A 26324-nucleotide genomic window follows, 5' to 3' on the forward strand; every position below is an offset into this window, starting at 1 on the left:
AGTTGCTCCTCATTCCTCACCCTGATGCAACCTTTAAATTTGAGAACCAGGAACAAAGAGAGAAAATTTTCCTAGCATGACTGAGAATTCTCTGTAGCCTATCTAGTTTTGATACCAAATGCTTATCACGCTCAAGGTTAGAAAGAGAATTACAAGGACTTCACAACTTATAATCATCACAACACAACAATACACATTTCCCTCAGCACACTGAGACATTACCTATTTTCTGCCATAACGAATAAAAAATTAACTGTGTTAAATTGTCATCATTTTTAGTTTTGAAAAATGTCAGGCAGTTTTTATAAGCTAGATGTAACTGAAATAGATGAGTATGCACTATAGTACTGTGAATAATTTTCTGTGAGGAATATTTGCAGTATCGCATTTCCAGGATATAGACACTGAGTGAAGGTTATACAATGACAAAGAATACACATTGCACTGCTTGAGCAAATCATTCCAGTCCTTCTGATCACATTAAATCCTGTGCATACACATCAGCACATCAATACTGAAAAGCCACTGAAAAGTGGAACTTTCGAAACAGATGAATGGCATTAGTACAATTGAAGCCAACTTACTTTCTGGCTCTTGTTCAAATGACAAAAGACCTTTCTGCCCATGTCTGTGCTTGGAAACTGATTCAGACAAGTAGCAGCAGCTCCAGGGCTTCAGATAATTTCTGTGTTTCAGTTCTTTTCATTCCACCCCTCTCAAGCAGTGCTTTGTCTCAGGGGGTTGTTGTTTAAATTCAAGCTCCATCATTGTGACTGCTGCACTAGGAGAAAAGTCAGAAGAATGGAAAATTTTGAAGAACTATCTCTGGCAAGAATCTAGAAAGGTAGTGTAATCTATTTTGTATTTTAGTTTTGTAAGATGCCAGTAAAATGTCCTTCTCTGCAAAGAAAAGGCTTTCTTTTCCTCTAAGCCTGTTGGAATTCCTTTACAAGACTTCTTGAGCCAGAATGCATGCCTCCAAGAGATACACAACATTATGCTGCAGATGGATAGTAGCAAGGGAAAGCCACATATAAAGTACAGGATAAACACAGCATATTTTTCTATCTGTTAGAGGCACCAATTTTATCCCATTATAAGTAAATTTAAATGTTATTTCATGTAAAAACAAATGCAGACATATTAAGAAGGAGAATGAGAATTGCATATACATTAAAATAAACAAGCTAGGATTTTAGCTTCCACCTCACATAAGCTACTTACACATCTAGCTTTTTCCCTAGAACTATTGGGATGTGGCTTCATTTTCCACTACTAGTAGGAGTATGTATTGAAAATATCTGAGTATTCCTGGTAGAGAAATGGCCACTTCAGTGCTACTAAGATGAATATGATTAAGATAAAGGGAACTATCTCCTTACAAACAAGGATTTGTAAATTTTAGTTCCCGAATAAACTTTATTTTTAGCATAGTACTTTATTTTTTATTTTTATTTTTTTGAGATGGAGTCTTGGTCTGTCGCTCAGACCAGTAGTGCAATAACACGATCTTGGCTCACTGCAACCTCTGCCTCCCAGGTTCAAGCTATTCTCCTGCCTCATCCTCTCGAGTAGCTAAGACTACAGGCACGTGCCACCACACCCAGCTAATTTTTGTATTTTTAGTAGAGACAGGGTTTCTCCATGTTGGCCAGGCTGGTCTTGAACTCCTGACCTCAGGTATGTGTCCACCCCGGCTTCCCAAAGTGCTGGATTACAGGCGTGAGCTACCATAGCAAAGTACTTTTTTAACTTCTTGCCTCATTATTGCAACTTCATTGTACATACTACCAATAATTTTCATAAGGCCATAGTCTTAGGGCCCCACTGTTATAATCTCCTCTTACTTTATTTACTTCCTGAATACTTTATCTACAGACACAGTTACATTTAGGCCTTCAACATATAAACTTGAGGCAGGAGACACAATTCAACTCATAGCTTTCTGCTTCTGCATTCCAGTCCAAATTCATGTCCTTCTTGGATGCAAAATGCATTAATTCTATCCCAACTGCCTGCAAAGTCTTAACTGATTTCAACATCAACTCTAAGTTCAAAAGGTTTAATCCAACTATCATTGAATTAGATAAAGGTGAGCCTCAGGTATAATTATTCTTGAGACAGAATTCCTCTCCAGCTACAAAACTGTGAAACCAGACAAGTTATATGCTTCCAAAATACAGTGGTAGGACAGGTATAGGAAAGACATTCCTATTCCAAAAGGGAGAAATTAAAAGAAAAAAAGGACTGGTGGGTCACAAGCAAGTCTAAAACCAATAAAGGCAAATTTTAGATCTTAGACTCTAGAATAATCCCCTCTGGTTTGATATTCTGCTCTCCAGGACCATGGGTGACAACACCAACCACAGAGCTTTTTGGGGACAAGCTTACCCATTCAGCTCTCTGAAAGGGCCCTAGCCACGTGGCTCTTTGCAAAGATACTCTGCCCCCGAGGCACTAAGTATAGTAGTTCTAGCTTACTGAATGCAAAGAGGTAGCCTTACCCTTTGAAACTGAGGAAGAAACAGCCTTGCCTCCTGGGGTGAGAATGAGAGCCCTGATGATCTCCAAATTTCTTTCTGGGTCATTCTTCCCTCTCCTTGAAGAATAGTTCAGGCTTAAAGCCAAATAGTTCTATGTCCCAGTTTTGTAGAATCCGAAAAGTATGGCAGCCTTCCTTCATTCTGATCTATTTTCTCTGTTCTCCTTATTTTAGAGTGGTAACATATTTGCTGGTATAATCCCATCTATGTTCCTAGCTTCAGCTGAGATAGCTGATTACTTCATTAATCATATCCATCATCTCTGTCAAATGATTTTTCCAGCCACACCCTTGTTTTTTTCTTCTGAATAAACTTTCTCACACTTTGGAATATGGATAGGCTGGTAATTTTCCAAATTTCCAACTTCGGGCTCCTTTTTGAGTAATATTTTTTTTTCAACTCATCACTCTCCTTTCACATTTTACTCTGTCAGGAAAAATAAAGGCACTCATCAACACTTTATTTAGAATTTCTAATTTCATTGCTCACAAGTTGTACTTTCCACGAAATATTAGAACACAGTTAAGCCAAGTTCTTTACTGCTTTATAACAAGGATCACCTTTACTTCAGCTTCCAATAACATGTTTTTTATTTTCTTCTGGGGCCTCACTGGAATTACTCTTAACATTCGTATTTCCTGTATATGCCTCAAAAGTCTTCTAGCTTCTACCCATTACCCAGTTCTAAAACCATTTCCACATTTCTAAGTATTTGTTACAGCAGCAACCCAGTCCCCAGTCAGCTTAGGCTGCCATAAGAAAATATCATAGACTAAGTGAGTGAAACAACAAATATTTATTTTTTCACAGTTCTACAAGATAGAAGTTGAAGATCAAAGTGACATTCAATCAATTTCCTATTGTGGGATCTGTTCTGGCATGTATTTGGCTACCTTCTTGCTGTATTTTCAGAGAAAGAGAGAGGTGTTCTTATGAGGCCACAGTCCTATTGACTGAAGGCCCCACTTTTATTAGCTCATTGAAATGTAATTGCTTCCTGAAGACCCTATCTTTAGATAGAGTCATATTGGAGATTAAGGCTTCAACACATGGATTTTCGAGGAACACAAATCAGTCCATAGCATCTAGCAATGGCTCCTTTGCCCAAGGTTTAATATGACCCTTAGTCATATTAAACAATTGGGACAAGAAATATGAAATTTACCACTGAAGACCTAAGGAAAAACCCTCCTCTGGGATATAAAGTATACACAGATGACTCTACAAACACATGGAACCACGGATGCAGTAGGGGCCATATTGGGGAGAACTCATCCTTGATCCCCAGAGTGAAAAGTCTTAGAAAGAACCTACAAATAACAACATTAGATGATTCTGCAGAAAACAATAAGGAGGACCAAGGCCAGAGCAAGTCAAGCCATAATGGTGATTTGATATTGACCTCACAAACCACAGCCCAATATGAAACTGTCTTCAAAATATATTAATTGAAAGAAATAAGGTAAAAAACAGCATGCATATACGGCCTCTTTTATAAAAATAACATGTAATAAGTACATTCATGCTAAGCACACACGTACAGATACACATTCACACACATGTGATAAAAATGCAGTCAGGCTCTGACTAACAATAACAGGCTGCATATACAGTGGTAGTCCCATAAGATTATGATCGAATTGAAAAAATTCTATTTCCTAGTGACAGTTGTAGCTTTCATAATGCTGTAGCACAGGGCATTACTCACAGTTTGTGGTGATGCTGGTGTAACAAACTTACTGTCCTGCCAGTCATATAGAAGGATAACACATACAATTATGTCCAGTACATAATATTTGATAATGATAATAAATGACTGTGCTACTGATTGATTTAGGTATTTACTACACTACACCTTTATTGTTACGTTGGAGTATATTTCTTTTACTTATAAAATACAAGTTAAATGTAAAACAGTCTCAGGCAGATCCTAAAGAAGATATTCCAGAAGAAGGCATTGTTATCATAGGAGATGACAGCTCCATGTGTGTTACTGATCCTGAAGACCACTCAGTGGGACAACATGTGGAGGTGGAAGACAGTGATATTGATGATAGTGACCCAGTATATGCATAGGCTAATCTGCGTGTTTCTGTCTTAATTTTTAATGCAGTAAAAAATAAAATAAATTAGAAGAAGGCTTATAGAATAAGGATATAAAGAAAGAAAATATTTTTTGTACAGCATAGTAATGTCTGTTTTAAGCTAAGTATTATTTAAAAAGAATCAGACATGAAGTCCTTGCCCATGCCTATGTCCTGAATGGTATTGCCTAGGTTTTCTTCTAGGGTTTTTATGGTTTTAGGTCTAACATTTAAGTCTTTAATCCATCTTGAATTGATTTTTGTATAAGGTGTAAGGAAGGGATCCAGTTTCAGCTTTCTACATATGGCTAGCCAGTTTTCCCAGCACCATTTATTAAATAGGGAATCCTTTCCCTATTTCTTGTTTTTGTCAGGTTTGTCAAAGATCAGATAGTTGTAGATATGTGGCATTATTTCTGAGGGCTCTGTTCTGTTCCATTGATCTATATCTGTTTTGGTACCAGTACCATGCTGTTTTGGTTACTGTAGCCTTGTAGTATAGTTTGAAGTCAGGTAGTGTGATGCCTCCAGCTTTGTTCTTTTGGCTTAGGATTGACTTGGCGATGCGGGCTCTTTTTTGGTTCCATATGAACTTTAAAGTAGTTTTTTCCAATTCTGTGAAGAAAGTCATTGGTAACTTGATGGGGATGGCATTGAATCTGTAAATTACCTTGGGCAGTATGGCCATTTTCACAATATTGATTCTTCCTACCCATGAGCATGGAATGTTCTTCCATTTGTTTGTATCCTCTTTTATTTCCTTGAGCAGTGGTTTGTAGTTCTCCTTGAAGAGGTCCTTCACATCCCTTGTAAGTTGGATTCCTAGGTATTTTGTTCTCTTTGAAGCAATTGTGAATGGGAGTTCACTCATGATTTGGCTCTCTGTTTGTCTGTTATTGATGTATAAGAATGCTTGTGATTTTTGTACATTGATTTTGTATCCTGAGACTTTGCTGAAGTTGCTTATCAGCTTAAGGAGATTTTGGGCTGAGACAATGGGGTTTTCTAGATATACAATCATGTCATCTGCAAACAGGGCCAATTTGACTTCCTCTTTTCCTAATTGAATACCCTTGATTTCCTTCTCTTGCCTAATTGTCCTTGCCAGAACTTCCAACACTATGTTGAATAGAAGTGGTGAGAGAGGGCATGTTGAACATTGATGCAAAAATCCTCAATAAAATTCTGGCAAACAGAATCCAGCAGCACATCAAAAAGCTTATCCACCATGATCAAGTGGGCTTCATCCCTGGGATGCAAGGCTGGTTCAATATATGCAAATCAATAAATGTAATCCAGCATATAAACAGAACCAAAGACAAAAACCACATGATTATCTCAATAGATGCAGAAAAGGCCTTTGACAAAATTCAACAACCCTTCATGCTAAAAACTCTCAATAAATTAGGTATTGATGGGACGTATCTCAAAATAATAAGAGCTATCTATGACAAACCAACAGCCAATATCATACTGAATAGGCAAAAACTGGAAGCATTCCCTTTGAAAACTGGCACAAGACAGGGATGCCCTCTCTGCACAGCAAAGGAAACTACCATCAGAGTGAACAGGCAACCTACAAAATGGGAGAAAATTTTCGCAACCTACTCATCTGACAAAGGGCTAATATCCAGAATCTACAATGAACTCAAACAAATTTACAAGAAAAAAACAAACCACCCCATCAAAAAGTGGGCAAAGGACATGAACAGACACTTCTCAAAAGAAGACATTTATGCAGCCAAAAAACACATGAAAAAATGCTCACCATCATTGGCCATCAGAGAAATGCAAATCAAAACCACGAGATACCATCTCACACCAGTTAGAATGGCAATCATTAAAAAGTCAGGAAACAGCAGGTGCTGGAGAGGATGTGGAGAAATAGGAACACTTTTACACTGTTGGTGGGACTGTAAACTAGTTCAACCCTTGTGGAAGTCAGTGTGGCGATTCCTCAGGGATCTAGAACTAGAAATTCCATTTGACCCAGCCATCCTATTACTGGGTATATACCCAAAGGACTATAAATCATGCTGCTATAAAGACACATGCACACGTATGTTTATTGCAGCATTATTCACAATAGCAAAGACTTGGAACCAACCGAAATGTCCAACAATGATAGACTGGATTAAGAAAATGTGGCACATATACACCATGGAATTCTATGCAGCCATAAAAAATGATGAGTTCATGTCCTTTGTAGGGACATGGATGAAACTGGAAATCATCATTCTCAGTAAACTATCGCAAGAACAAAAAACCAAACACCGCATATTCTCACTCATAGGTGGGAATTGAACAATGGGAACACATGGACACAGGAAGGGGAACATCACACTTCGGGGACTGTTGTGGGGTGGGGGGAGGGGGGAGGGATAGCATTGGGAGATATACCTAATGCTAGATGACGAGTTGGTGGGTGCAGCACACCAGCATGACACATGTATACATATGTAACTTACTTGCACGTTGCGCACATGTACCATAGAGTCTAAAGTATAATAATAATAATAATAATAAAGGAAAAAAAATAATAAAAAAAGAATCCAAAATTTCAAAAATGTTAAAAGGTTATAAAGCAAAATAGTTATAGTAAGCAAATGTTAATTTATTATTGAAAAAATAAAAAATATTTTTATAAATTTAGTGTAGCCTAAATTTATAAAACTTTATAAACACTAATTTATAAAGTCTACAGTTGTATACAGTAATGTCTGAGGATTTCACATTCACTAACCAGTCACTCTGACTCACCTTGAGTCCTTCAAGCTCCATTCATAGTACATACCCTAACAGGCATACCTTTTTTTTTCTTTCATACTATATATTTACTGTACCTTTTCTATGTTTAGATATGTTTGAATGCACAAATGCAATTGTTTTATGATTGTCTACAGTATTCAGTATATAATATTCAGTACACAGTGTTCTGTAGAGGTTTGTAGTCTAGGAGCAACAGGCTATACCATATAGCCAAGGGTGTATCCATCCTTGTTGTGTAAATACACATCCAGGTTGTGTAAATACAGTCTATGATGTTCACACAACAAGAAGATTGCCTAATGATGCATTTCTCAGAACATGTCCTCATTAAGTAATTACTGCATTTAAAAAAATAGATTGATAGGTCAGGCACAGTGGCTCACACCTGTAATCCCAACACTTTTGGAGGCTGAGGTGGGTGGATGACCTGGGCTCAGGAATTCAAGACCATCCTAGGCAACATGGCGAAACCCCATCTCTACCAAAAATACAAAAAAATTAGCCAGGCATGGTGATGCATGCTTGTGGTCCCAGTTACTCAGGAGGCTGAGGTGAGAGGACCACTTGAGCCTGGGAGGCAGAGATTGCAGTGAGCCGAGATTGTGCTACTGCCCTCCAACCTGGGTGACAAGAGTGAGACCATGTCTCAAAAATAAATAAATAAATAAATGAACGATTGATTGATAAATTAAATTTCTAGAAGGATACACCAGAAGTTTCTACCCATGATTAAATTAGAGAGGAAAGAATGATTGGTGTGAAGACCAAGATTTTTACTTTCCAGACATTCATGTTCTGTTTAAATGGTCTTAGAATGTACATATATTTCTTAAAATTGTTTTAATCTTAACAGTTTAAGTCTCTTGGTTTAGAGAAACCAAGAAAGAACTTTAAAGCCCTTAAAATACATTATGTAACATAAAGGTTCACCTGGAAACATCACTGAGGGCATGACAGAAGCCTCCAATAAACATTGCTTCCACCCTGGGCCCAAGGTCCCTCACATGAAAAATAATGTATTATGGGTAAAATGCAGGACCTAGATTGCAACCCTGAGGCTTGAGTCCTACTTCTACTACTGAAAACAATATAAATGTATACATTTTAAAGCATGGAAAATTAATGTTCTCATTTGTGATAGAGATATGTATCTGCCTCACAACACTCTGAATTGAAATGATAAAGTATATGAAAAAACATTTTTTAAATTATAAAACAATACATAATATCACTTTGAATGAGTGAAACTACATTAAAACAGGGCCTTATAAACTTTAGTAATTAAATTTATCTTCCTGGCAGTATTTGATATGAAACTTCTTTATATTCAGTTTTCCTCTGTAATAAATGACAGTGTTAGGTTATCTATGCTTTGAAAAACCTGCAAAGAAGAAATAAATAAGGAAAGAAGGAAGGAAGAAAGGAAGGACACTGAAGTTTTTAAAAAAATAATAATAAACTTTGTTCTAGCCGAAGAAAAATTAGATTAGTCTCCTTGTGTCAAATATCATACAGGAAACACTGACAGACTGTTTAGCAGTGTCAGACATGTAATAATGATTCTGTACTTTTTTTCCAATGAATAGATGTAAACAACATCAGATGATAATAATTTAATTAACAATAACACCCCCGCACGGCATGAATTAACCCTAATTTTTCACAATAATATAATAAAGAAAATTTATAATTGAAATCAAGAAAAGTGACCTGGGACTAGAATTGAGTCTCCCTTATTTGAGCTGCTTCAATTGGGGTCAGGAGAATGGAGATAAACTGACTGTACAGTATAGTATATTAGAACAGAATGGATAATTAGTCATCAAACCAGTCAGAAAAGCAGTTCTTGGTAAACAATGCAATCTTCCAAATTAAAAAAAATATATATTTTTCCTCAACAAAGACAAAAAGGAATAGAGTGATAAAGTTATTATTATTTTTCATTACATAAAGAAAACTAATTTAAATTATATTATTCTGTCAGATACTCTTTCTCATGTCTCTGTCTAACCTCATGCAGAAACACTCCTTTCATTGAGGATAGCATACCTGAGATTTCCATTATTTTCTTAATACTTTAATTTGTTGAAAATAAAGAAAGAAGAACAGGAAAAATAGTTACGCTGTCTCCCTTTTCTCACTTAAAACTTATAGTTATAAAACATATCAAATATAAAAATATGAAAAAAATGAACTGACATTCATGTACCAAACATACATATTAAACATATGCCAATATTTTACCTATTTTTTCATTCTTATGTTTTTAAGAAAAAAATGACAACTTTTGATTTTCTTAATTTTCTCAATTTTTCTTTTTTAATGTTTTTTAAAATTTCAATAGTTTTAGTGGTACGAGTGGTTTTTGGCGATACAAATTAATTCTATAATTGTGAAGTCTGGGACTTTAGTGTACCCATCACGGCAATAGTGTACATTGAACCGCAATAGCTAGTTCTTTTATCTTTATTATTCTTTCATCTGCATTGTTTGCCTTTATTCTGTTGTTCACTTTCAAACTTCTTGATTAGTGATTTAGCTCATCAAATTATTATCTTCAGCTTTTCCTCCAGTATATATATTTAGCAATATAGACTTCCATAAAGCATTTTATGGAATATGTTTTATGCTTACATATTTGATGTATGTTGTTTTCATTGTGATGTTGCTCTGAGTGTGAAGAGATATGAACAGAAAAGGCAAAGCAGTATTTTAATTTAAATTACTAATTTAAGTTAGTAATTTAATTACTTCCTAATTCCAGGAGACTCAAATTGTCACTGTGGGTCACCAGTCAGAGAAGGAGCTTATGGAGGTCAGGTGATCAATAGAGTATTAGCTCAGGAGCATCTCACAGTAGGCACAGTGGGTCTCTAAATATATCCTGTGTTCATTTCCTCAGTTCCAGAATGCAAAATTGAAATTGACATACTCAGCAATTGGCAGAATCCCCGCATTAGTTTTCTAACCTGTGAAGTGTGTACTATTATAGTGGGACAAGCTAAGTGGAAGTCGCTAGAACAGCTTCTTTCTATAAAAATAGTAAAACTAAAACGAAAGCAATACCGTATGTCTGAAGGGCTTGCATAAATTATTGCTACTATCAAGTACTTGAAGATGTTAATGTGGTGATTTCCACCACATCCCCATTAAGTTGACCCACTTGACTTGTGCAGAAACTAGATGTATGTTGGACAATGACAGTAGATTATCATAGTTAATTTGGTGGTGACTCAAATTGCAGCTGCTGGTACAAATGTGGATTTGTTGCTTGAACAAATTATCACATTGCTTGGTACCTGATATGCTATTTATCTGGAAAATGCTTTTTAAAAATCGATATTTGTTTTAAAGACCATCATGGGCATGGAAAGCCATCAATACATTTTGATTCTCCCATCTCAGGGGTATATCAAATTCCCAGCCCTATGTCATAATCTAGCCCACAGGAGCCTTGATTATCTTTTGCTTCTATGAGAGACTACACCTAGTGAAAAAGATGTAGCAACTACTCTAGAAATGTTGGTAAAAAATATTTGCCAGATGCTGGGAAATAAATACTACTAAAATTTAAGGAAACTTTTACCTCAGTGAAATTTCTAGGATTCCAGGTATGTGGAGACATGTTAAGATATGTTTTCTTAAGGTTGTTGCATCTGGCCCCTACTGACCCGAAAAGAGGCACAATATCTATTGAACCCCCTTGGACACTGCAGGCACCATATTCTTCCTCTTGTGTGCTATCCTTTATGGATAATTACTCTCATTTTGAGAAACAACTTTTAAATTGCTAGTGGTCCTTAGTAGAGGTCAAATGCTTAACCATAAGACAAGTTATCTTTTGAACTTTGCTGTTCATCATGAACAGGGTGTCATGAGACTCCCCACACTAAAGTTGGGTGGGCACAGCAGCACTCCCTTACCAAATGGAAAAGCTCAAGCAGTACCTGAAGACACAAGTAAGATATATGAGGAACTGGCCTAATGCACATAGTCCCTGCTCCTGGTAAATTACATTATCTCTCCCAACCTGCACCTATGACCTCATGAGGAGTTCTGTATTACCAATTGACTATGAGAGATACAATTTGGGCCTTATTTACAGATGGTTATACACAGTATGCAGGCACCACCTAGAAGCAGACAGTTGTAGCAGTAGAGCCTTTTTCTGGGACAACCCTGAAGGATAGAGGAAAAGGGAAACCTACCCAGTGAGCAGAACTTCAAGAAGTATATCTGGCTGTTAATTTTGCCTAGAAGAAGAAATGGCCAGAGGTACCTATCTATGCTGATTCACTGGCTGTGGTCAATGGTTTGACTGGAAGGCCAAAAAAATTGTGAGAAACACAATTGGAAAATTGGTGCCCAGGAGGTCAGAGGAAGAGATATGCAGAAAGACCTCCATCGAGGGGCAAATAATACAAAGATATTTGTATCCTATGTCAATGCTTGCTACAGGTGACTTTAACATAGGAGGAATTTGATAATCAAGTGAATATGAAGACTTGTACTAAAGATATCACTCAGTTTTTTACCCTAGCCATTCTATCATTGCCTAATAGGTTTATAAGCAAACTAACCATGGTGGCAAGGATGGAGATTATGCATGAGTTCAGCAGTATGGACTTCCACTTACCAAGATTTGCCTGGCTACAGCCACTGTTGACTGTCCGATCTGCCAATAGCAGAGGCCAACAATGAGTCACTAATATGGCATCATTTCTTAGAGAAATAGCTAGCTATTTGATGGGAAGTTGATTACATTGTACCATTTCCATCGTAAAAAGGGAAGCTCTTTTTTCTTGTTAGAGTAGATATTCAATCTGAATATAGATTTTTCATGCAATGCTTCTGCCAAAATTTGCATCCATGGGATTACAGAATGCCTAATCCATCATCATGGTATTCCACACAGCATTGTTTCTAATCAAATAATTCACTTCACAACAAATGAAGTGCAGCAATGAATCCATACTCAGGGAATTCACTATTCGTATTATGTTTCCATCACCCTGAAGCAGCTGCTTCAGCTGTCTTGATATAACAGGATTGCCTTTTGAAGAGTCAATTACACAGCCAACTAGGTGGCAAGACTTCAAGGCTGGAGCTGTGTCTATCAGTATGTTGCATATCCTTTGAATCAGCATCTAATAAATTGTGCTATTTCTCCCATAGTCAGGATTCATGGGTCCAGGAATCAAGAAGTGGATATGAGATTGCCTCCACTAGCAGATAACCCTAAAGATTGAATAGTAAAATTGTTGATTCCTGTTTTTTAGTTCTGCTGGTCTATAAGTTTTAGCTCCAAAAAAGGAAATGCTTCCACTAGGAGACACAACAACCACTGAACTGGAAGTTGAGACTACCATCTGGCCGCTTTGGGCTCCTTATGTCTCTAAATTAACTGGTAAAGAAGTGGATGAATGTACTCTCTGGGGTAATTGATCCTGATTACCAAGGGGATATTGGACTGCAAAGAGTATGTCTAGAATACAGGAGCTCTCTTAGATGTCTCTTAATATTACCATATCTTGTGATTAAAGCTAATGGAAAACTATAATATCCCAATTTAAACAGGACAGCTAATGGTTCAGAATCTTTAGAGTGAAGGTTTGGTTTACCCCACCAGGCCAAAAACCAAGACCAGTTGAGGAGCTTCCTGCAGAAAAAGAGAATATAAAGTACATAATTACAGTAATAGTTACACACACTATCACCATGCAATCAGTTGTAGAAATAAGGACTATAATAATTATAAGTATTTCCTTTTTATTTTGTTATGGATATGTGTATGTATGCATATAATATTTTCTTCCTTCTTATAGCTTTATCATGTAACATCAAATGGATTAAAAATAGCCAACTTTATTTTACAGTATTTATTTCATAGGGTATCATAGGAGAAGGGTGAAAAATTACCTAAAAACTTTACATCCTCTTTAGATGAAAAAGAATAACATGTTTTCAGTTGTAAACAGGAAACTTATGTCATGTTAGGTGGAAGAACAACTTTGGTATTGTCTTTATTGGGAGATTATGTATGGTTTAAGGAGATGTATATGAGTGCAAAGTTGACCAAGGATAGGCAGTCATGATCAGTTTATGTTTAACTTGACTGGGCTGCAGTCCTCAGTTATCCAATCAAATGCTAATCAAAATGTTCCCATGCATTTTGTTATTATTATTATACTTTAAGTTCTAGGGTACATGTTCACAACGCACAGGTTTGTTACATACGTATACATGTGCCATGTTGGTGTGCTACACACGTTAACTCATCATTTACATTAGGTATATCTCCTAATGCTATCCCTCCCCACCCCACCCCACTACAGGCCCCAGTGTGTGATGTTCCCCACCCTGTGTCCAAGTGTTCTCATTGTTCAATTCCCACCTATGAGTGAGAACATGCGGTGTTTGGTTTTCTGTCCTTGCGATAGTTTGCTTAGAATGATGGTTTCCAGCTTCATCCATGTCCCTACAAAGGACATGAACTCATCCTTTTTTATGGCTGCATAGTATTCCATGGTGTATATGTACCACATTTTCTTAATCCAGTCTATCATTGATGGACATTTGGGTTGGTTCTAAGTCTTTGCTATTGTGAATAGTGCCGCAATAAACATACATGTGCAAGTGTCTCTATAGCAGCATGATTTGTAATCCTTTGGGTATATGTGGAGTAATGGGATGGCTGGGTCAAATGCTATTTCTAGTTCTAGATCCTTGAGGAATTGCCACACTGTCTTCCACAATGCTTGAACTAGTTAACAGTCCCACCAATAGTGTAAAAGTGTTTGTATTTCTCCACATCCTCTCCAGCACCTGTTGCTTCCTGACTTTTTAATGATCGCCATTCCAACTGGTGTGAGATGGTATCTCATTGTGGTTTTGATTTGCATTTCTCTGACGGCCAGTGATGATGAACATTTTTTCCTGTGTCTGTTGGCTACATAAATGTCTTCTTTTGAGAAGTGTCTGTTCGTATCCTTTGCCCACTTTTTGATGGGGTTGTTTGATTTTTTCCTGTAAATTTCTGTAAGATCGTTGTAGATTCTGGATATTAGCCCTTTGTCAGATGGGTAGATTGCAAAAATTTTCTCCTATTCTGTAGGTTGCCTGTTCACTCTGATGGTAGCTTCTTTTGCTGTGCAGAAGCTCTTTAGTTTAATTAGATCCTATTTGTCAATTTTGGCTTTTGTTGCCATTGCTTTTGGTGTTTTAGTCATGAAGTCCTTGCCCATGCCTATGTCCTGAATGGTATTGCCTACGTCTTCTAGCATTTTTATGGTTTTAGGTCTAACATTTAAGTCTTTAATCCATCTTGAATCAATTTTTGTATAAGGTGTAAGGAAGGGATCCAGTTTCAGCTTTCTGCATATGGCTACCCAGTTTTCCCAGCACCATTTATTAAATAGGGAATCCTTTCCCCATTTCTTGTTTCTGTCAGGTTTGTCAAAGATCAGATGGTTGTAGATGTGTGGTATTATTTCTGAGGGCTCTGTTCTCTTCCATTGGTCTATATCTCTGTTTTGGTACAGGTACTGTGCTGTTTTGGTTACTGCAGTCTTGTAGCATAGTTTGAAGTCAGGTAGTGTGATGCCTCCAGCTTTGTTCTTTTGGCTTAGGATTGTCTTGGCAATGTGGGCTCTTTTTTGGTTCCATACAGACTTTAAAGTAGTTTTTTCCAATTTTGTGAAGAAAGTCATTGGTAGTTTGATGGGGATGGCATTGAATCTATAAATTACCTTGGGCAGTATGGCCATTTTCATGATATTGATTCTTTCTATCCATGAGCATGGAATGTTCTTCCATTTGTTTCTGTCCTCTTTTATTTCATTGAGCTGTGGTTTGTAGTTTTCCTCAAAGAGGTCCTTCACATCCCTTGTAAGTTGGATTCCTAGGTATTTTATTCCCTTTGAAGCAATTGTGAGTGGGAGTTCACTCATGCTTTGGCTCTCTGTTTGTCTGTTATTGGTGTATAGGAATGCTTGTGATTTTTGCACACTGATTTTGTATCCTGATACTTTGCTGAAGTTGCTTATCAGCTTAAGGAGATTTTGGGCTGAGATGATGGGGTTTTCCAAATATACAATCATGTCATCTGCAAACAGGGACAATTTGACTTCCTCTTTTCCTAATTGAATACCCTTTATTTCTTTCTCTTGCCTGATTGCCCTGGCCAGAACTTCCAACATTATGTTGAATAGGAGTGGTGAGAGAGGGCACCCCTGTCTTGTGCCAGTTTTCAAAGGGAATGCTTCCAGTTTTTGCCCATTCAATATGATATTGGCTGTGGGTTTGTCATAAACAGCTCTTATTATTTTGAGATACATCCCATCAATACCTAGTTTATTGAGAGTTTTTAGCATGAAAGGCTGTTGAATTTTGTCAAAGGCCTTTTCTGCTTTTATCGAGATAATCATGTGGTTTTTGTCTTTGTTTCTGTTTATATGCTGGATTACGTTTATTGATTTGCATACATTGAACCAGACTTGCATCCCAGGGATGAAGCCCACTTGATCATAGTGGATAAGCTTTTTGATGTGCTGCTGGATTCGCTTTGCCAGTATTTTATTGAGGATTTTTGCAGTGATGTTCATCAGGGATATTCTCTTTTTTTGTGGTGTCTCTGCCAGGCTTTGGTATCAGGATGATGTTGGCCTCATAAAATGAATTAGGGAGGACTCCCTCTTTTTCTATTGATTGGAATAGTTTCAGAAGGAATGGTCCCAGCTTCTCTTTGTACCTCTGGTAGAATTCAGCTGTGAATCCATCTGGTCCTGGACTTTTTTTGGTTGGTAGGCTGTTAATTATTGCCTCAATTTCAGAACCTGTTATTGGTCTATTCAGGGCTTCAACTTCTTCCTGGTTTATTCTCAGGAGGACATATGTGTCCAGGAATTTATCCACTTCTTCTAGACTTTCTAGTTTATTTGCACAGAGGTGTTTATAGTATTCTCTGATGGTAGTTTGTATTTCTGTGGGATCGATGGGATCCCCTTTATCACATTTTTATTACATCTATTTGATTATTCTCTCTTTTGTTCTGTATTAGTCTTGCTAGTGGTCTATCAATTTTGTTGATCTGTTCAAAAAACCAGCTCCTGGATTCATTGATTTTTTTGAAGGGTTTTTTTCTGTCTCTATCTCTTTCAGTTCTGCTCTGATCTTAATTATTTCTTGCCTTCTGCTAGCTTTTGAATGTGCTTGTTCTTGCTTCTCTAGTTCTTTTAATTGTGATGTTAGGGTGTCAATTTTAGATCCTTCCTGCTTTCTCTTGTGGGCATTTAGTGCTATAAAATTCCCTGTACACACTGCTTTAAATGTGTCCCAGAGATTCTAGTATGTTGCGTCTTTGTTCTCACTGGTTTCAAAGAACATCTTTATTTCTGCCTTCATTTCGTTATGTACCCAGTAGTCATTCAAGAGCAGGTTGTTCAGTTTCCATGTAGTTGAGTGGTTTTGAGTGAGTTTCTGAATCCTGAGTTCTAGTTTGATTGCACTGTGATCTGAGAGACAGTTTGTTATAATTTCTGTTCTTTTACGTTTGCTGAGGAGTGCTTTACTTCCCACTATTTGGTCAATTTTGGAATAAGTGTGATGTGGTGCTGAGAAGAATGTATATTCTGTTGATTTGGGGTAGAGAGTTCTGTAGATGTCTATTAGGTCCGCTTGGTACAAAGCTGAGTTCAATTCCTGGATATCCTTGTAAGCTTTCTGTGTCATTGATCTGTCTAATGTTGACATTGGGGTGTTGAAGTCTCCCATTATTATTGTGTGGGAGTCTAAGTCTCTTTGTAGGTCACTCAGGACTTGCTTTATGAATCTGGGTGCTTCTGTATTGGGTACATATATATTTAGGATAGTTATCTCTTGTTGTTGAATTGATCCCTTTACCATTATGTAATGGCCTTCTTTGTCTCTTTTGATCTTTGTTGGTTTAAAGTCTATTTTATCAGAAACTAGAATTGTAACCCCTGCTATTTTTGTTTTCCACTTGCTTGGTAGATCTTCCTCCTTCCTTTTATTTTGAGCCTATGTGTGTCTCTGCATGTGAGATGGGTCTCCTGAATACAGAGCACTGATGGGTCTTGACTCTTTATCCAATTTGGCAGACTGTGTCTTTTAATTGGAGCATTTAGCCCGTTTATATTTAAGGTTAATATTGTTATGTATGAATTTGATCCTGTCATTATGATGTTAGCTGGTTATTTTGCTCATTAGCTATGCAGTTTCTTCGTAGCATCGATGATCTTTACAATTTGGCATGTTTTTGCAGTAGCTAGTACCAGTTGTTCCTTTCCATGTTTATTGCTTCTTTCAGGAGCTCTTGTAAGACAGGCCTGATGGTGACAAAATCTCTCAGCATTTGTTTGTCTGCAAAGGATTTTATTTCTCCTTCATTTATGAGGCATAGTTTAGCTGGATATGAAATTCTGGGTTGAAAATTCTTTTCTTAAGAATGTTGAATATTGGCCCCCACTTTCTTCTGGCTCGTAGAGTTTCTGCCAAGAGATCTGCTGTTAGTCTGATGGGCTTCCCTTTGTGGGTAACCCGACCTTTCTCTCTGGCTGCCCTTAACATTTTTTCCTTCATTTCAACTTTGGGGAATCTGACAATTATGTGTCTTGCAGTTGCTCTTCTCGTGGATTATCTTTGTGGCATTCTTTACATTTCCTGAATTTGAATGTTGGCCTGCCTCACTAATTTGGGGAAGTTCTCCTGGATAATATCCTGAGGAGTGTTTTGCAGCTTGGTTCCATTCTCCCCGTCACTTTCAGGTACACCAGTCACACGTAGATTTGGTCTTTTCACATAGTCCCATATTTCTTGGAGGATTTGTTCATTTCTTTTTACTCTTTTTTCTCTAAACTTCTCTTTTCACTTCATTTCATTCATTTGATCTTCAATCACTGATACCCTTTCTTCCACTTGATCAAATCAATGACTGAAGCTTGTGCATGAGCCATGTGGTTCTCATGCCATAGTTTTCAGCTCCATCAGGTCATTTAAGGACTTCTCTACACTGTTTATTCTAGTTAGCCATTCGTCTAATCTTTTTTCAAGGTTTTTAGCTTCTTTGCGATGGGTTCGAACATCCTCCTTTAGCTCGGAGAAGTTTGTTATTACTGATCATCTGAAGCCTACTTCTCTCAACTCGTCAAAGTCATTCCCCATCCAGCTTTGTTCCATTGCTGGCGAGGAGCTGCGTTCCTTTGGAGGAGAAGAGGCACTCTGCGTTTTAGAATTTTCAGCTCTCTGTTCTGGTTTCTCCCCATCTTTGTGGTTTTATCTACCTTTGGTCTTTGATGATGGCGATGTACAGATGGATTTTTGGTGTGGCTGTCCTTTCTGTTTGTCAGTTTTCCTTCTAACAGTCAGGACCCTCAGCTGCAGGTCTGTTGGAGTTTGCTGGAGGTCCACTCCAGACCCTGTTTGCCTGGGTATCACCAGCAGAGGCTGCAGAACAGCAAATACTGCAGAATGGTAAATGTTGCTGCCTGATCCTTCCTCTGGAACCTTCATCTCAGAGGGGCACCTGGCTGTATGAGGTGTCAGTCAGCCCCTACTGGGAGATGTCTCCCAATTAAGCTACTCGGGGGTCAGGGACCCACTTGAGGAGGCACTCTGTCCGTTCTCAGATCTCAAACTCCATGCTGGGAGAACCACTACTCTCTTCAAAGCTGTCAGACAGGGATGTTTAAGTCTGCAGAAGTTTCTGCTGCCTTTTGTTCAGCTATGCCCTGCCCCCAGAGGTTGAGTCTACAAAGGCAGGCAGGCCTCCTGGAGCTGCAGTGGGCTCCACCCAGTTCGAGCTTCCTGGCCACTTTGTTTACCTACTTAAGCATCAGCAATGGCAGATGCCCCTCCCCGAGGCTCACTGCCACCTGCCTTGCAGTTTGATCTTAGACTGCTGTGCTAGCAGTAAGCGAGGCTCCGTGGGCGTGGGACCCTCCAAGCCAGGCACGGGATATAATCTCCTGGTGTGCCGTTTGCTAAGGCCATTGGAAAAGCGCAGAATTAGGGTGGGAGTGTCCCAATTTTCCAGTTACCGTCTGTCACAGCTTTCCTTTGCTAGGAAAGGGAATTCTCCAACCCCTTGCACTTCCCCAGTGAGGCAATGCCCCTCCCTGCTCCATGGGCTGCACCCACTGTCTGACAAGCCCCAGTGAGATGAACCCAGTACCTCGGTTGGAAATGCAGAAGTCACCCGTCTTCTGTGTCGCTCACGCTGGGAGCTGTAGACTGGAGCTGTTCCTATTCGGCCATCTTAGAACTCCCATGCATTTTTGTATTAATTGATATCCAGAATCAATTGACTTTAAATAAGGGAGAGTACTGTAGACATTCTGGGCCTGATTCAATCAGTGGAAAGTCTTTAGGAACAGACCTGAGGTGTCCCCAAAAAAGAATAAAATCCCCCCATGGACAGAAGCTTCAGTTTATGCCTAAGGCTACAGTCTGTCTTTCCTTGTGGCCTAAGAATATTGAAATTTCCTGGTCCCCACAATCATATAAAAGAATTCCTAACAATATATCTCTTAATATATATAGTCTACTGCATCTGTTTCTCTGGTCGAACTCAGACTGATTTAATTGACAAAAGACAAATAGAAACCTTTTACAGTCTTGTATTTGTCAAAGATATTAATTCAAATTAAAAACTTTCCACAAAAAATATGACTATTTTCTTCAAGACTAAGTTTTATCAATCAGTTAAGAAAGATAATGATAGCTTTACACACAATTGTTCAAAGAATTAAAGAAGTTAGGACTATTTTCCAAATTTTTATGATGCCAGAATAGTCCCAATGGCAAAACAAGACAAACACATTACAAGAAAAATATTGCTAGCCTTTATAAATATAAATTCAAACATTCTACATAAAAATACAGTAATAACGAGAAGGGACAATACATAAAAATTGAACTGTTTATCTCAGGTAAGCAAGTTGATTTAACATTTGAAAATCAACCAGTATAATTCACTCTACACTTATTCAAAATAATGGTAACTCTGCAAGTTTTCTATGACTCATTTTGCATGACACATCTGCACTGTCAGTGTGTGGAATTTCATTCGCTAGTGTCTGCCATTGTGAACTGATGAATATCCTATTGTCCTGAAAAGATATAGGTTTCACACTTTCTACTGGAAAGGCAATGTAACACAGTGGACAGACTATGGTTGTGGAGTCACACAGGCCTTGGATGGCATTATTGCTCCGTCACTAACCAGCTTTATGACGCTATAGTCAACTCATCTCTCTTGGCCAGTTATTGTTTTTTTTTTTATAAAAGTAAAATAATAGCATTTCATAGAGAAAGAGTAAGAATGAGAGAAGATAAATGTTAATTATCAATGCTATAATTGGTTGAAACACCTTGTCTAGAGAGTCTCTTCATATAGCAGAAGGAGGACCTCACTTTGGCAGCACTATCCTTGTACCCAGCTCTACATAAAAGGTTCAGTCATAAAATAGCCAAGAGACATTCTTTAGAAAGTAACTTCACTTCCCTGAGTCCTGGCACCACCATCTTTAGGATGAGATTCATAATTGTTATCTCTACTATTCATTGAAATATCTAGAATACAGAATGAAGACAGAAACCAAAATGTACTAAAATAGGCTGGTTGCAGTGGCTCATGCCCATAATCCCATCACTTTGGGAGGCTGAAGTGAGAGAATTACTTGAGTCTAGGAGTTCAAGAGCAGCCTGGGCAACATGGAAAAAGCCAGTCTCTACTAAAAGAAAAAAAGAGACATAAAATAAATTCTAATTATTATTAATGTTATTATTGTTATTGTCATTTTCATATCCATATTAACTATATTGTTTCACGTCTAACACACCATTCTTCTGGGCATGTTGTAGACTTCATTATTGATTAATTGGCTGTAGACTCGTTCACATTGAACAACAACAAAAAAATTGCTTCCATTTCTAGAATTTAGTTCCATGAGGAGGGAACTGGTTTCTAGCTATCAGAAAGTGTTTCAAGTGGATGTTCAGTAAACAGTTGTTCTGTGAGTGGATTTGCTAATTAATGTAAGAAGCTAGATCAACAGAGTTGTTTATCATGCAAGTTACACTTCCAGCATCATTTCTGGCACAGTGCCCACAACACCTGGAAAGCCTGTCTTTAACTCAAGGTATGTCTCAGGACATAGGAGAAATACAGCTTATTTCTACATGGAAGTTACCTAATAAATGTAAATGTTTACATCCTGCTGACTCTACTGCCTGGAATATATTTCACGTACTTTATAAAATCTTGTGGAATCATGGCCAAGACATTACTCCTTACTGAGTCTCAACTTGCTAACAAATAAATGAGGAAATCAATGTAACAGCTCCAAAGCTATTGAAAAGTAATACAGTGTAGTCATTTAAGGCCATACGCTTTGGAATCAGGAAGATGTGGATTTAAATCCTGGCTCTAACATTTGCTGTATTTGTGATGTTGGGCAAGTCAGTCCCTTAGTACTCAGTAGTCTTCGGTTGACTTATTTATGAACTGAAAAAATAATTAATTTCAAAGGATTATTGCAATTATTAAGTAAGAAAATGAACATTACACTCAGAATAAACACTAGCATTTAGAAAATGTCCAATAAATGATAGCAGCTCAGTTCATTATAATTATCATAACCTTAAAAATAGTAGAAAGAAGAAAAACACTGAACTTGGGCCAAGCTGTGCTGAAATCTCATCTCTGCTACTTGTGAGTTTTGTGATTTTGGGTGATTTATAATCTTCGAGGGCTTTTTTTTTTCTTTATCTGTAAAATGGAGTTAGTTTTACCTAATATCTACAAGTTATTAGGAAAATTAAATGATATGCTAATCTAAAAAAGTTGCCATTCAATGAATGTTAATTAATTTTCTCTTTGAAGATGCTGGTGGTTGGGTGCTCTAGTATTCTCTATTTTTTTCTACTGTTTTTCCCCCATACTGTGCTGTTACTCATTTATTCATTCACTCATCAAAAGGCACCGTGAAAGAAAATCAGAGTGCAATGATGGATGGACAAGCCAGACTTTTTATCTACAACCTTAGAATGTAAAGTTAGCTAGGAAGACAGTCACAGAAAATATAATTAAAGGTCTATGAATATTATGAAGAGGAATTACAGAATGCTTTGAAAGCTTATAAATGAGAACCTAATCCAGTTTTGGTGCTCAGAGAATATATTCTAATAAATAGTTTAGGCAGGAAGAATAAGCAGGTGTTGCCAAGAAAGGGATCCAGGATATTCCAGGCAAATGAAACACAGATGCAGAGGTCCAGCAGATGGAGGTGGCCTGGGGATTTCAAGGATAAAGAGGAAGGTCACTGTAACTGAACCGTAGTGAGTAACAGGGAGAAATGGCCATGTTCAGCCATTTTGGAAGTTGGCAGGTGCCAGACTAAGCACCATCATTTAAGCTTTTCTTAAGATTCTGGCCTTTATTCTGAGAGAAGTGAAAAAAAAATGAAATTGATATTTTATGAGGTCAGGATAAATTGATTAAGTATTAATTGAAATATCTGTTTTCAGAATGGGAACTGAAGGTTTAGATAGGCTAAATGCCATTTCCTGAATCACACACACCTGCACTGGTACAATTGTGACTTGAACCAAAGTGCTGATACTAATGGTAAAAGAAAAAAGCACAAATGTGTTGCCTCATTTTTTCATGCTCCCATGATACTTGTGCTGTCATCTCAGGACAGAACATAATGAGGCAAGTCACTTACAGTTTTGCCTGATGCAGCAAATCATATAACTCACAAAATGGGAGAGTAGGGAAATTGTAGGATGGCAGCTTCATTTATTAATGGTGTGCTTTTGGACAAAGAAAAAAAAAAAGGGTCCCCTATTTTGAAAAGATTCTGTACTCATTGTCTGAAGTCCTCCAGGTAGATGGGCATGATTGAAATTTGTGCAACTGAATAAACAACCAAAGATATATGCAGACACATAAGAATATGCAATTGTTCAATAAGAATGTAATATACCATATATGCACTAAGCAAGATACATTTCAGAGAACTAAGGATTTGAAGCACAAAAATTTAATTTCCAACTATATCTCTGGTACTTTCCATCTGTGTGACTATGGGCAAATTACCTGGATTTTTAGTTTTATCAGTGTCCTGTTAAAAATGTGCACAATTGTATATATGCAAATATATTCATGTATATGTTTATAAAAACTTACAGCTGGAAAGATCCTAGGAAATAATAAACTCACTCAATCCCAATTCCACCTGTATAGGGATGGAAAAATTAGGCCAGGAAGAGTGAAAAGATTGGCCCAGAATATGCCTACAACTTTTGACCTTGTGCTTCATCCTGTTTCCAATGTATCCCACACCTATTATATAAAAATAAGATAGTATGATTGTTCTGGGGGTTTTACCTACCTTATATCATTTAATCCTCACAGTAAACCAGTAACATAAATATTGTGATTCTCATATTGTAGATAAAGAAATGGAGGATTATAATGTTTAGGAAAATTGCCCCAAATTATTTAGCTAGTCAATGCAGTTTTAATTTGAACCCAGGTCTTTATTTTAATTACTCCTTACCCCTTAAGCTCCAACACAGCAGATTGCTTTGCAAATCTCTTGCATGCAAATTGCCATTGAGGAAAACTGACTTAGGAAAATTTTCTACCTTCTTTCAGCTGGATAGGCTTTTATGCCTTATCTTTCTGTACACATGTAAAAGTATTTTAGAAGAAGTGCGTGACTGTTTCTTAGCCCACACTTCACTTATTAAGTCCTAGGGCTGGCTACATGTGGAACTTACTAGAACCCAAGTTTTAAGTTTGAACTAGTCAGCTTCCTGCCTTTATTAAAGTATAGAACAATCTCTATGAAATAAACTAGTAGGAGTTTGGTTTACTCACACACTCTGAAATTTCATGGACAGTTTAGAAATACAAAAGATAATGACTAAAATTGACACCTGGTTAGGACTTTTTAACACTTCCACTGTGTTAAACTGCCATGAGTCCCCACATATTTTGTACCATTTGGAGACTCATGATGGAACTGATGAGTTTGAAATGTCAATCAGCTAGTAGTACCTGAAGCAACCTCATCTGGCATCCTGCTAATATACCATAAAGGCATGTCGCCAAAGCAAAATTCATAAGAGTAAAAACTAAAATCAGAAGATCATCTACTACCAAACAGCAGAAAAAAATTTTACTAATGCCAACAATAGAACAGGATTGAGAGGAAAAGAAATGCCAATGTAAACATACATTTGGCACCAGAGATAAAACAACCTCAACCAGCTGAAAGAAGGTAGGAAGATTTTTCCTAAGTTTCCCTCAGTGGAAATTTGTATGCAGGAGCTTTAGAAAGAAGAATTTTTAGAAGCAATATCAGCAAGGGAGTGAGGGAAATAGGTTTGGATAAGGAGATGAGTTTAATTGTAATTTAGTTATCAGCTTTGGAGCTTGGATGGCTCCACAGAGATGTCCTGAACTGGGAACAGGGCTTTTGTAGCCCCATACTCATCAGTCACTGTACCCTGGCTGTCTCCAGGAAGGGTGCTTATTCTTTAATGAATCAGCTCCCTTCAGTAATGGACAAGTTACTATGAGGGACTTAGAGTTATCAGCAGTCACTACACCAAGTGGAAAAATTAAGCAGGGATATTATTTTGGGGGGCTGAAAAGATACATCTCCTCTTTTATCTCATCTTTATCAGATATATTTAGAGGAAGTAACCCCTTGAAAACAAATGTTAAGACACTTTCAGAGAAGTTGAAGCTGCGTGTTAAATCCTTAAAGCCATAATTCCCTGGGGGGCGGGGTGGGGAGGGAATTATGAGCACATGGAGATTGGAAGATTTCTGGCAGCAATGCATGATGACTGCGGATTTATTTAAATGTACCCACTGGTCAAAGTTTAAGCAACATCAGGATAGGAGACAATTCTTCAAATGCCCAGAGCCTTATTGAAAGAATCCTGCTAGACACTGGGAGTTGGGCTAGAAACTATGCAAATTAACACCCTTCAAACTATAGACTAGAAAATGAAATAGCCAGAGTCCAAATCACCCTGGAAGTATGATCCATATCTCTACCTGCATGCTGAAAAACATTATGCCTGGAAAGATGAATTCTCATCTTAAAAAGGGGAAAAAAGTCACTATGGGTTGTACCAAAGAAGAGACTGGAACATGGAATTGGGAACTCTGACCTGGACATTGGAATAATGTATCTTAATACTATCTCCTGTAGTATGAGAAGAAAATTCTAAAAGAAAATGAGAAACCATCTTAAAATGGAATAAGTAAGTAGATAGATAGACAGACAGATAAAATAATGAATAAAGACATTGTGAACCACAAAAAAACTTTAAATCAAAAAGAGGCTAAGATTAAGGGGAAAAAAGTGGCAATATGACCTACACAATAGAATGAGAACCTAATGAGGCTGAGTTAAGGAATGCTTGCCATAAGATAATTACAGTATGAGAATTAAAATTCATATCAGTGCATTGGAATCTTTAAGCAGACATACATAGAAAAGTTAAGCCATACATCTGTAATTCAAATCTGAAAATTTAGTATGTGGATCAAAATTTAAAGAAATCTAAAGCATATGAATAATTGGTACAAAGTGCAGGTGGGAATCCAATGGAACAAATATGGTTGAACTGATGAAAAAGGGAAAAATTATAAAATGAACAAATTTTGAAACAGTGCAGGAAAAATTTTCAGTTTTAGAATAGAACTGTTTCTAAAGGGTTTAACCCTATTGTTGTGAGCTGTATCTTGTCTCCCCAATTCAAATTAACATAACAAAATTCTAACCCTCAGAACCTCAGAATGTGACTGTATCTGATATTGGGTCCTTTAAAGAGGTAATTAAAGAAAAATAAGGTTATATGGGTGGATCTTATTCCAGTGTGG

General features: G+C 37.4%; 1 long non-coding RNA gene across 1 annotated transcript in view; it reads left to right on the plus strand.

Annotated features, from left to right (window-relative positions):
- The first annotated feature begins 666 nt into the window (after positions 1 to 666).
- LOC134761017 (uncharacterized) overlaps positions 667 to 26324 on the plus strand; it is a 49071-nt gene continuing 23413 nt past the window's right edge. The window contains exon 1 of the long non-coding RNA XR_010139219.1: positions 667 to 844. This is a non-coding gene — a long non-coding RNA (uncharacterized LOC134761017). The remainder of the gene's footprint in view (positions 845 to 26324) is intronic.

The sequence above is a fragment of the Pongo abelii genome, chromosome 2, assembly GCF_028885655.2.
Source record: "Pongo abelii isolate AG06213 chromosome 2, NHGRI_mPonAbe1-v2.0_pri, whole genome shotgun sequence".
Lineage (NCBI taxonomy): Eukaryota > Metazoa > Chordata > Mammalia > Primates > Hominidae > Pongo > Pongo abelii.